The following is a 12,823-nucleotide window of genomic DNA, read 5'->3' on the forward strand; positions in this document are numbered from 1 at the left end:
CAAAGTGTGCGTTAAAAGTGACGCTTGATTATTATGTCGCATCACAAGTCTCTTTAACGCGTCCGATTAGCTATGCATGGTTGTTAGGTTATATTACGCAAAGTATACGTGAAAAGTGACTCTAGATTACTATGTCCCATCACAAATCTATTCAACGAGTTGTTCCGATTACCTAGGCATGGTTAGGTTATATAACGCAAAGTGTGCATTAAAAGTGACGCTATTTTAGTAGTATGTCGCGTCTGAAATCTCTTTAACGTGTCATTCTGATTACCTAAGCGTGGTTAGGTTATATTACGCAAAGTGTGCGTGAAAAGTGATGCTAGATTAGTAGTATGTCGCGTCTCAAGTCTCTTTAACGCGTCTTTCCGAATACCTTAGCGTGGTTAGGTTATATGATGCAAAGTGTGCAATAAAAGTGACATTAGATTAGTATGTCGCGTCACAAGTCTTTTTAACGCATCGTTCTGACCTAACAATGGTTAGGTTATATTACATAAAGTGTGTGTAAAAAGTGACGCTAGATAAGTATGTCACATCACAAGTCTTTTTAACACGTCGTTCCGATTACCTAAGCATGGTTAGGTTATAATACGCAAAGTGTGCGTTATAAGTGACGCTAGATTAGTATGTCGCGTCTCACATCTCTTTAATGCGTCGTTCCGATTACCTAAGCATGGTTAAGTTATATAACGCAAAGTGTGTTTTAAAAGTGTTGCTAGATTAGTATGTCGCGTCTCAAGTCTCTTTGTTGCATCGTTCCGATTACATAAGCATGGTTAGGTTATTTTACGCGAAGGGTGCGTTAAAACTGATTAAATTTGAATTCCCAGCAATGGATACTTTGACACTAGATTAGTATATCGCGTCACAAGTCTCTTTAACGCGTCGTTCTGATTACCTACAATGGTTGGGTTATTTTACGTAAAGTGTGCTTGAAAAGTGACGATATATAAGTATGTCGCATCACAAGTCTCTTTAACGCTTCGTTTCGATTATCTAAGCATGGTTAGGTTATATTACGCTAAGTGTGCGTTAAAAATGACGCTAGATTAATATGTCGCAATAAAAATGACGCTAAGTGTGCGTGAAAAGTTACACTAGATTAGTATGTCGTGTTTCAAGTCTCTTTAACGCATCGTTCCGATTACCTAAACATGGTTAGGCTATAAGCGATAAATTTCAACAGATACTAAGAGGACAGGCCGGTTGATAAAATGCCCACGGTGAGGCTGTGATCCTGACTAGTCATACATGTCATCTGTTAAGGTTTATCGTCGTATCTCTAATTGGTATCAGAGCCTACAGAAAAGAGAAAGAAATACATATACTAGTTCTTACTTTGTGAAAATTGGGTCAGTACTTCACAGCCATGCTCACAAAAAGTTGTTGTTCTACGCCTTCTAGTACTGCTCTTACTGCTGTAAATAAAAATGATATTATATTTATGAGTTTACTTATCTTCCAGAAAATCAAAAAATAATCTGATACAAAAGCCCCTCTTCTCAATCCTTATGATTCGTTTTCTAAAACTACTACCCCTTTTATCCATAATATCAAGTCCTTGATAAAAAAGCCTTACAAACCTATCAAAGAATATGTTCAGTCATCCAGCTTTGATCAATGCGCAATTCATGCTGCTCAAGCTGAACAATTTATTACTCTTGAGATTCCACTTGAATTTCTAAGAGTTTGGTTAGCTCAGGGTTTATACTCATATTCACTTTGGAGCTATCCGACTTGGTCTCAGTTACCATGGTCGTGCCGGTCTACCAGTTTTTACAAGAATTGCTCTGGTAGATTTTCGGTATCTATAGTATCAACATGCAGTGATTGGTACAGTTGAAACTTCCTTGAATGCAGGCTCAATGTTTTTCACCTTTTCCCAAATTACAACCTTTCCCTCTCCGATCCGACGGCTCTTACGACTTTAAAGATGCAAATACAAAAATTACTGGAGCTCAACAATTTGCTGATTCAATTGCAGCTACTCTTCACTATCAAATGGTGTATTGTTTGCAAAACCATGCTTTAAACCTCACTTTACCCGCAAACCATAATGATGCCCTTTTGATAAAAACAGATTCCCAAAACACCCCTTCCTGTGTCCATATACCCAAACAAATCACTAGAAATGAACTCCTACACCTTTTCCCCGAAAAGTGGATTACCAACTATGAAAAAATGCATGAATCTACTCAACCTGTTCAATCATGTACTCCAGTATTCATAAAAAAAACCTGATGGCACTGTTGAGACGTCCTATGCAAAACATATTGATGTCACACCTCAGGTATTTTCTACACAGTTCATGCTTGAACCATTTCCACAAGAAAAAGGAGTTCATGTTGTCTCTTTTGATTTTGAAGGGCGTCTTATATATGCCTTTCAACGGGATGGTCATTTTTTCTTCGATGCTTGTGATTGTGATGATTGCTTGACGGATTAGGAGGATGAAGAAATCGGAGATGATTTCCAAAACTCAAGCTGTTGTTCTGAAGCTGATTTTCACAGGAGATATGATGACAATGATCCTTTTATTGGGATGCTTGGCCAACCATCTGGAAAATATGACTACTTAGTTTCATACTCTCCTCCAGCAGATTTGACAACGCCTTCCCCACAAAAACCATTAAACTCACCCTGTCATAATCCACCTAAACCACCAAAAACATCACCACCACTTCCTTACTACAAAAAAGCCCTGAAATGGATAAGGAAGGAAGAACCAATACATAATAACCCTATTGTGACAGAAATCCCTCAAATCTGTATGTTTCAATCCCCTTCATATGAAAAGGAATACCCTCCTTTACCAGAAACCTTAACCTCCACTCAACCCATCAAATCAACCCCATTTATACAAAATTCCTCCACTGTCGACCCAGATGGTTCACTCAAACAGGTTTCTCAAGCAGAAGCAGTCTTGAACTGGCAAACACAGAATGTTATTGCTCAGAATCAAAAGCTCACTAAGCTTGAAGGAAAGATCGATCAGGTCTCTCTTAAACTTAGTGATATTGATGACAAGTTTCAGAAAGATATCAAAAATAGAATCGCTCGTCTTCAAAGCAAAGTTCAAGCAGGCCAAGATGAGATGAAGGTGTTAATTCAAAAATTATCTTTGAATGCTCTTGGTGCTAAGGAGATTGAAATAGGCAAATTGAAGGCAGACACATTCAAGCCCTTGAAAAACATCTGAAACAAAGATCTTCTTTTATGGATACATCAGATCCCTTAAACCCTTTTTCCTCCTTCTATACACATAATTTTTCCTTACCAACTACCACAAATAACCGTGTCTATGAGCTTAAAATGCCTTATGAAGACGAGCTTAGAAGTCTTGGTCTTGAAAGAGAATTGTTTAATAAAAGGCTTCGAAAAGGAAAATTTCCCTCCACCAAAACAATTTCTTCACCTTCGGCTAACTCGGCCGATCAAGACCCTAAACCACCAAAAACCCCTTTTCCCACCTATGATACAATGATGGTCAATCTGATCCAGAATTTCCTTCAGACTTGTGCCACCAACAAGATGCCTACTTTTGATATTGGTCAGATTGATACAGAATCCTCTTCATCTAGCCATTCAGAAAGTCTGGGTAGTTCTGACTCAAATAGTGAGGATCAGATACAATTCATGGCAGCACCACCTAGTACTTCTCAACAATCTTATTATGAAGAACCTCTAGAAGATAACAATGATGCAAACAGCTTTGAATTCTCCAGTCCACAAACCACATATGCACCCGCTTCAGGTGAATATATTAAAGCTACCGGATTATTCTTTACCTTGGATAATATCCCTCCTTCCCAATATAGGGATAGAATTCAAGAGTTCAGTGCTTGGCTGGAAAGTCAATTGCTTAAACCATATGTTGTTCTTCATCCAGTTTTTCAGCTTTAGATTCACTGGAAAGTTACAAGATTGGTTTAATGGATTACCTCAAGAATCCAGGTTTACTCTTATAAATGCACCCACGGCTAAATCGTTCTTGGGATGTATTTATAATGAATTCTTGGAAAAAATCAATGATGATGAGGAGATTGCACGAAAAGAGTTCTATCAAATGAAGTGTTGCTATTTAAAGAAAAGAGATCTTGATATTCACTTCCAGAGGATCTCTCTAAGAGATTTTATCGTCTTTCTGGCAACAACAATCCTGATTTAAAACAAGCCTTTTTAGCCTCTTTGCCAGAATTGCTGTCTACCAAGATGTTCACTCTAATCCAGCAGACATATAAGAAAATAAATGATCTTAGTCTTGGAGAACTCTATCAAATTATGCTCAGAGCTTTATCTCAACTTTGTGTACAGAAAAAGGTCTTGAATATGTATTTTTCAAGTCAGAAGAATCCATTGATGAAGTTATCATGAAACAGACCGGATCTAATGGTCAAATGTGATTCTTCCTCTACATCATGCACTTGTTTGTCAAAGAAGAAGAGCCATTCCTTCAAGATGAAAGGACAGAAAAGGTTCCATAAATGATCTTCCAAAAGATGACGCTATTTTAAGAAGAAGAAGTTTCGAGGAAGGACAAAATCAAATAAGTGCTTCCTGTGTGGAAAAGCAGGTCACTTTGCAAAAAGCTGTCAAACCAAAGTAAAAAAATCTTCGAAACTTATTCAGCAAATCCAGCAAATGACTTCAGTTGATCTCGATGATGCTGATATTGAATCCTTATTTTCTGAAGAAGATGAGCCTGGCCCACATAGTTTATTCGCCATCAGCAGATGCGACGACGATCCTTCAGATGATGATCTTCAATTCTCCATCCAGCATCCAGCAAATAATGTTTATACTACTTCTTCCCAACCTGTTCCACATGTTGTCGTCCAGATATATCCAGAAAAGTTTGCACGACCTATCAAGGCCATAGCTTTCATAGATACTGGTGCTCGTAAGACGATTATCAATCATGATGTGCTCCCACCGCAATATTGGATATCCCATAAAGAATACTTCAGGGCAGCGGATAGAAAGATTTTCTATGCAGACTGGAAAACGAAGAATCCAATCAAAATCCAGTTCTTCCCTGGTTGTCACATATGGACTCAAGTTCTTGATTCTTCTCTTCCAAACAAAGACATAGTCCTTGTATTTGACATTTTCTGGGGTATCAGTGGACTGCAACTTTTATCGAATGGAATCAATTACAAGAAGTATTTTCAACCTTATACAGAGGTATCATTTTTTTTCACAATTCAGCCCTCTGTTGTTCCATTCTTTTCTGATATTCAAGAAACTCTAAAAAGTCTATGTTCTGCCAATTCCCACACAGAGTTTCTCTCTAAATGTCCCAACCCTCTTTGGAAAAACCCTGATTTCTTCATCTCATTACCCTTCAAACAAAATGAAGATGTTAATCCTACAAAAGCCACCCATCCGGGAATGTCACATTCTGATCTTACATTAGCCATTGATGAATGTGCCCAACTTCTTTCACAAGACCTTATAGAACCCACTAAGTCTGAATGGACATGTCAAGCTTTTTATGTCAATAAAAGGCCAGAACAAGTAAGAGGAAAAAAAAGACTTGTCATAGACTATCAACCTCTAAACCACTTTCTTAGAGATGATAAGTTTCCTCTTCCAAAGATTTCCTCTCTTTTCACCTATCTTTCAGGAGCAAGAATTTTCTCTAAGTTTGATCTTAAAGTAGGCTTTTGGCAATTAGGCATCAAACCAGAGGAAATATATAAAACAGCCTTCTGTATACCAAATCATCATTATCAATGGACAGTCATGCCATTTGATCTTAAGGTTGCTCCTTCCATTTTCCAAAAAGCCATGGTCAAAATTTATGAGCCTCTTCTCCCATCCGCGCTCCTTTATATTGATGATATTCTATTGTTTTCTTCTAATACATCCAGTCATGAGAAACTACTCCAACATTTCTTTGACATCACTAAGCAATTTGGAGTTATGTTATCTCCTACTAAGATGTATATTGGCAAACCAGAAATGGAGTATCTCGACATGAATTTCAAAGACGGTGCTTATCAGTCTGGACAACATTTTGCTGCTGAATTGCTCACGTTTCCAGATCAAGGTCCCTCTCAAAAACAGGTTCAGCAATTTCTTGGAATTGTTAATTATTTGAGAGACTTCATTCCAAATTTCACTCAAAAGGCAGCCAGGTTATATAAATTATTAAGGAAGAATCCTCCTCTCTGGTCTGACAAACAAACACAAGCAATCAAGCTTCTCAAATACGAGACACAAGGAATTCCACATCTTCAGATTCCTCAGTCGGGATCCAGAATATTGCAGAGAGACGCAGTGATAAATTTTGGGGTGCTATTCTGTTAGAAGAATAAGACAGCAAACAAAGGATATGCGCTTATGCTAGTGGAAAATTCTCAGAAGCAGAGACTCATTATCATTCCACATTTAAAGAAGTGTTAGCGGTCAAATATGGGATCAAGAAGTTTTGAATTTCATCTGATCGGTCACAAATTCAAAGCGCTTATGGACTGTTCTTCATTTCCAAAAATGCTCAATTTTAAAGGGGAAATTGTTCCTAACAATCAACTACTTCGATGGAGTGAATGGTTCAGCAAGTATGATTTCATGGTAGAACATATTAAAGGAAATCAGAATCTTATTCCATATTTTCTCAGCCGACCTCCTCAACAAGTATCACAAGTCATTCTGATGATCTATATACTTTTAATTTTATCATGTCTGCGGAAGATTTTCTTTTGATGCGGCCACCTTCAGGAGTTCTTGATAATATGTCTCCGGGACAGCTACAGACATTTGCAAAAGCACAGCTGTTCTACTATCAAACTGAGCTTGTCCGGAACTATGGTCCTAGGTTCCTTTATGAGCTTAGGATCCATCCTACATATCCATTATGCAAACCATTCACCTTGTTAGATCTAAGCCCAAGAGATGAAGATTTTGAATGGCCTCCGGAGTTACTTTGTTTCCTTTGGTTTTTCCTCCATCTTTATTCGATAGCTTTCGTTTTCCGACCCCCTCACCTTTGTCGTTATATTCACCTGGTCCTCCAAGGAAAAAACAAAACTCTCATCTTTTGACCTTTCTTAAATGGTTTCAAACAATCCCCCAATGGTGTCTATATCTAGATAAGGCCTTTCCAGAAAAAGGAAAACATATTGGAAAACATCCTTATTCGATCCTTATCCTTCATCGTCCTCATCTTAAGCTATCATATAGTTTTACTACATGTCCAACATTCCATGTCTACCAACATTTTTCTTATTCTATACTCACACATATGGATGAGCATGAGTATGAATGGAGAGAGTTCCAGTATTATAATTTCCAACGGAATAGTGTAATCCCTAAAGTGTTATGGCTTCCTTATCAAGAAGTTGCACCATGGGACACATATCCTCCTGCTTACTGCTTAAAGATGGAAGATGATAAGAATTTTTGGAGAAAAAATCATCCAGATCATCCTTCTTCATCAAGTTCTACACTATACTCTCATATCCGTAACATCAACAAAAAGAAAGCAGCAGTTCAAGATTCCATTCCGAAAGATCATCTATTGGATACTGAATTTAATCCCATAGCAGGTTATTCACAAGACTCGGATACGGATATGGATTTAGAAAAGGACAAGAATACAGATGAAGATGAGTATTATGCCAATCGGTGGTCCCCGTCATTCATGGATGATTCAAATCTATCACCATCACATGAGCCAATCAATAAATAAGGACAAAATCCACATAAAGACAAAAATGGCAACTTTCCACATGTCCTCAACAAAGGCTCCAACTTTCCACATGTCAATATGGAGTGCTACATGTCAATATTTTGTATTAGTCATGTTTAGTTATCCTTATCTTTTAATCCATGTGTTGTATCGCATGCAGTGCATGCCTAGTATAGGTACATGTGTTTATACACGTGTCGTGTTTGTACAATGCATGCTTAGCATGCTTAGCTAGGCAAGCTTTCTTTCCACCTCTATAAATAGAGTCGTGGTAGGAAGAAAGAGGAGGACACACAACCTTTGTAATATTTTACGCTTCAATAAAAATGCCTTGTTTCTAAACAACTCTCTGCTCCAATTTTCTATAAGTAAGGTATAGTTATATATGTTTGTTTCTCTTTATATTCAGCCATAAAAGGCATAAGGGTATGCTCTTCACTTGCCTCTCCTAAGGATCATGTGAATCAAAACCTTATGTTATAAAATGGTAATGCGATAAATTTCAACAGATACTAAGAGGACAGGCCGGTTGATAAAATGCCCACGGTGAGGCTGTGATCCTGGCTAGTCATACATGTCATTTGTTAAGGTTTATTCGATACCAATTAGAGATACGACGATAAACCTTAACAGATGACATGTATGACTAGCCAGGATCACAGCCTCACCGTGGGCATTTTATCAACCGACCTGTCCTCTTAGTATCTGTTGAAATTTATCGCATTACCATTTTTATAACATAAGATTTTGATTCACAGGGTCCTCAGGAGAGGCAAGTGAAGAGCATACCCTTATGCCTTTTAGGGCTGAATATAAAGAGAAACAAACAAATATACCAGTTCTTACTTTGTGAAAATTGGGTCGGTACTTTACAGCCATGCTCACAAAAAGTTGTTGTTCTACGCCTTCTACTACTGCTCTTACTACTGTAAATAAAAATGATTATCTTTATGAGTTTACTTATCTTTCAGAAAATCAAAAAATATCTGATACAAAAGCCCCTCTTCTCAATACTTATGATGCGTTTTCTAAAACTACTACCCCTTTTATCCATAATATCAAGTCCTTGATAAAAAAAAAAAGCCTTACAAACCTATCAAAGAATATGTTCAGTCATCCAGCTTTGATCAATGCGCAATTCATGCTTCTCAAGCTGAACAATTTATTACTCTTGAGATTCCACCTGAATTTCTCTTTAACACGTCGTTCCAATTAATTAAGCATTGGTTAGGTTATATTACGCAAAGTGTGCATGAAAAGTGATGCTAGATTAGTATGTAGTTTCTCAAGTCTCTTTAACGCGTCGTTCTGATTACCTAAGCATGGTTAGGTTATAATACGCAAGGTGTGCGTGAAAAGTAACGCTAGATTACTATGTCGCGTCTCAATTATCTTTAACGCGTCGTTGCGATTACCTAAGCATGTTTATGTTATATTACGCAGCGTGTGCGTGAAAAGTGACGCTAGATTAGTATGTCGTGTCTCAAGTCTCTTTAACGCGTCGTTTTAATTACCATGCTTATCTCGCGTCACTAGTCTCTCTAACGCGTCGTTCCGATTATCTAAGCATGGTTAGATTATATTACGCAAAGTGTGCGTGAAAAGTCACAATTAATTAGTATGTTGCGTCTCAAGTCGATTTAAAGCGGCGTTGCGATTACCTAACCATGGTTAGGTTATAGTACACAAAGTTTGCTTGAAAAGTGACGCTAGATAAGTATGCCGCGTCTCAATTCTATTTAACGCGTTGTTCAGATTAACTAAGCATGGCTAGGTTATATTATGCAAAGTGTTCGTGAAAAGTGACGCTAGATTAGTAGTATGTCGCGTCTCAAGTCACTTTAACGCGTCGTTCTGATTACCATGCATATGTCGCGTCACAAGTCTCTCTAACGCGTCGTTTCGATTACCTAAGCATGGTTAGGTTATTGTTACGCAAAGTGTGCGTGAAAAGTGACGCTAGATTAGTATGTCGCGTCTCAGGTCTCTTTAACGCGTCGTTCTGACCTAAGCATGGTTAGGTTATTTTACACGAAGTGTGCGTGAAAAGTGATGCTAGATTAGTATGTCGCGTCTCAAGTTTATTTAGCGCGTCGTTTCGATTACCATGCTGATCTCGCGTCACAAATCTATTTAAAGCGTCGTTACGATTACCTAAGCATGGTGAGGTTATATTACGCAGTGTGTGCGTGAAAAGTGACTCTAGATTAGTATATCGTATCTCAAGTCTCTCTAACGTGCCGTTCCGATTTACCAAGCATGGTTAGATTATATTACGCAAAGTGTGCGTGAAAAGCGACGCTATATTAGTATGTCGCGTGTCAAGTCTCTCTAACAAGTCGTTCCGATTTCCTAAGATGTTTAGGTTATATTACCCAAAGTGTGCGTAAAAAGTGACACTAAATTAGTATTACGCGTCTCAAGTCTCTTTAACACGTCGTTCAGATTACCTAAGCATGGTTAGGTTATATTACGCAAAGTGTGCGTGAAACGTTACGGTAGATTAGTATGTCGTGTCTCAAGTCTCTTTAACGTGTTGTTCTGATTACGTAAGCATGGATAGGTTATATTACGCAAGGTGTGCGTGAAAAGTTACGCTAGATTAGTATGTCGCGTCTCAAGGCTCTTTAACGCGTCGTTCCGATTACCTAAGCATGGTTAGGTTATATTACGCAACGTGTGCGTGAAAAGTGACGCTAGATTAGTATGTCGCATCTCAAGTCTCTTTAACGCGTCGTTTCGATTACCATGCTTATGTCATGTCACAAGTCTCTCGAACGCGTCCTACCGATTACCTAAGCATTGTTAGGTTATATTACGCAAAGTGTGCGTGAAAAGTAACAATAAATTAGTATGTCGCGTCACACGTCTATTTAACTCGTCGTTCCGATTACCTAAGCATGGTTAGTTATATTACGCAAAGTGTTCGTGGAAAGTGACGCTAGATTAGTATATCGTGTCTCAATTCTCTTTAACGCGCTGTACCGATTACCTAAGGATGGTTAGGTTACATTACGGAAAGTGTGCGTGAAAAGTAACAATACATTATTAGTATGTCGCGTCTCAAGTCTATTTAACGCGTCATTCCGATTACTTAAGAATGGTTAGGGTATATTAAAGGCGTCGTTCCGGTTACCTAAGCATAGTTAGGTTATATTACGCAAAGTGTGCGTGAAAAGAGATGCTAGATTAGTATGTCGCGTCTCAATTCTCTTTAATGCGTTGTTCCGATTACCTAAGCATGATTAGGTTATTTTAAAAAGTGACGCTAGATTAGTATTTCCCGTCTCAATTCTCTTTAACGCGTGGTTCCGATTACCTAAGCTTGGTTAGGTTATTTTATGCAAAGTGTGCATGAAAAGTGACGCTAGATTAGTATGTCGCGTCTCAAGTCACTTTAACTCGTCGTTCCAATTACCATGCTTATGTCGCGTCACAAGTCTGTGTAATGCGTCGTTTCGATTACCTAAGCATTTTTAGGTTATATTACGCAAATTGTGCATGAAAAATGATAATAGTATGTCCGTGACTTGCGTCTATTTAACGTGTCGTTCTGATTACCTAAGCATGTTTTGGTTATATTACGCAGAGTGTGCGTGAAAAGTGACGCTAGATTAGTATGTCGCGTCTCAAGTCTCTTTAACGCGTCGTTTCGATTAGCATGCTTATCTCGCGTCACAATTCTCTTTAACGTGCCATTACGATTACCTAAGCGTGGTTAAGTTATATTACGCAAAGTGTGCGTGAAAAGTGATTCTAGATTAGTATATCCTTTCTCAAGTCTCGATAACACATCGTTCCGATTTCCTAGGCATGGTTAGGTTATATTATGCAAAGTGTGCGTGAAAAGTGACGCTAGATTAGTATGACGTGTGTCAAGTCTCTTTAACACGTCGATCCAATTACCTAAGCATGGAAAGCTTCTATATTACGCAAAGTGTGCGTGAAAAGTGACGGTAGATTAGTATATCGCGTCTCAAGTCTCTTTAACGGGTCGTTCTGATTACCTAAGCATGGTTAAGTTATATTACGCAAGGTGTGCGTGAAAAGTGACTCTAGATTAGTATGTCGCATCTCAATGCTCTTTAACGCATCGCTATGATTACCTAAGCATAGTTAGGTTATATTACGCAACGTCTGCGTGAAAAGTGACGCTATTTTAGTATGTCGAGTCTCAAGTATCTTTAACTCGTCGTTTGGATTACCATGCTTATGTCGCGTCACAAGTCTCTCTCTAACGCGTCGTTCCAATTACCTAAGAATGGTTAGGTTATATTATGCAAAGTGTGCGTGAAAAGTAACTATAACTTAGTATGTCGCGTCACACGTCCATTTAACGCGTCGTTCCAATTACCTAAGCAATGGTTAGGTTATATTACGCAAAGTGTGCGTGGAAAGTGACGCTAGATTAATATGTCGCGTCTCAATTCTCTTTAACGCGTTGTACCAATTACCCAAGGATGGTTAGGTTACTTTACGGAAAGTGTGCGTGAAAAGTAACAATACATTAGTATGTCGCGTCTCAAGTCTATTTAACGCGTCGTTCCGATTACCTAAGTGTGGTTAGGTTATATTACGCGAATTTGTGTGAGCAGTTACGCTAGACTAGTATGTCGCGTCTCAATTCTCTTTAAAGCGTTGTTCCGATAACCTAAGCATGCGTAGGTTATATCACACAAACTGTGCGTGAAAAGTAACAATAAATTAGTATGTCGAGTTGCACGTCTATTTAACGCGTCGTTCCGATTACCTAAGCATGGTTAGGTTATATTACGAAAAGTGTGCATGGAAAGTGACCTATATTAGTATGTCGCTTCTCAATTCTCTTTAACGCGTTGTACTGATTACCTAAAGATGGTTTGGTTACTTTACGGAAAATGTGCGTGAAAAGTAATAATACATTAGTATGTCACGTTTCTAGTCTATTTAACGCGTCGTTCCGATTACCTAAGCATGGTTAGGTTATATTACGCAAAGCGTGCGTAAAAAGTGACGCTAGATTAGTATGGCGCGTTTCAAGTCTATTTAACGCGTCGTTCCGATTACCTATGCATGGTTAGGTTATATTACACAAAGTGTGCGTGAAAAGTTAAGCTAGATTAGTATTTCCTGTTTCAAGTCTCTTTA

The sequence above is a fragment of the Mercurialis annua genome, linkage group LG3, assembly GCF_937616625.2.
Source record: "Mercurialis annua linkage group LG3, ddMerAnnu1.2, whole genome shotgun sequence".
Taxonomy (NCBI): domain Eukaryota; kingdom Viridiplantae; phylum Streptophyta; class Magnoliopsida; order Malpighiales; family Euphorbiaceae; genus Mercurialis; species Mercurialis annua.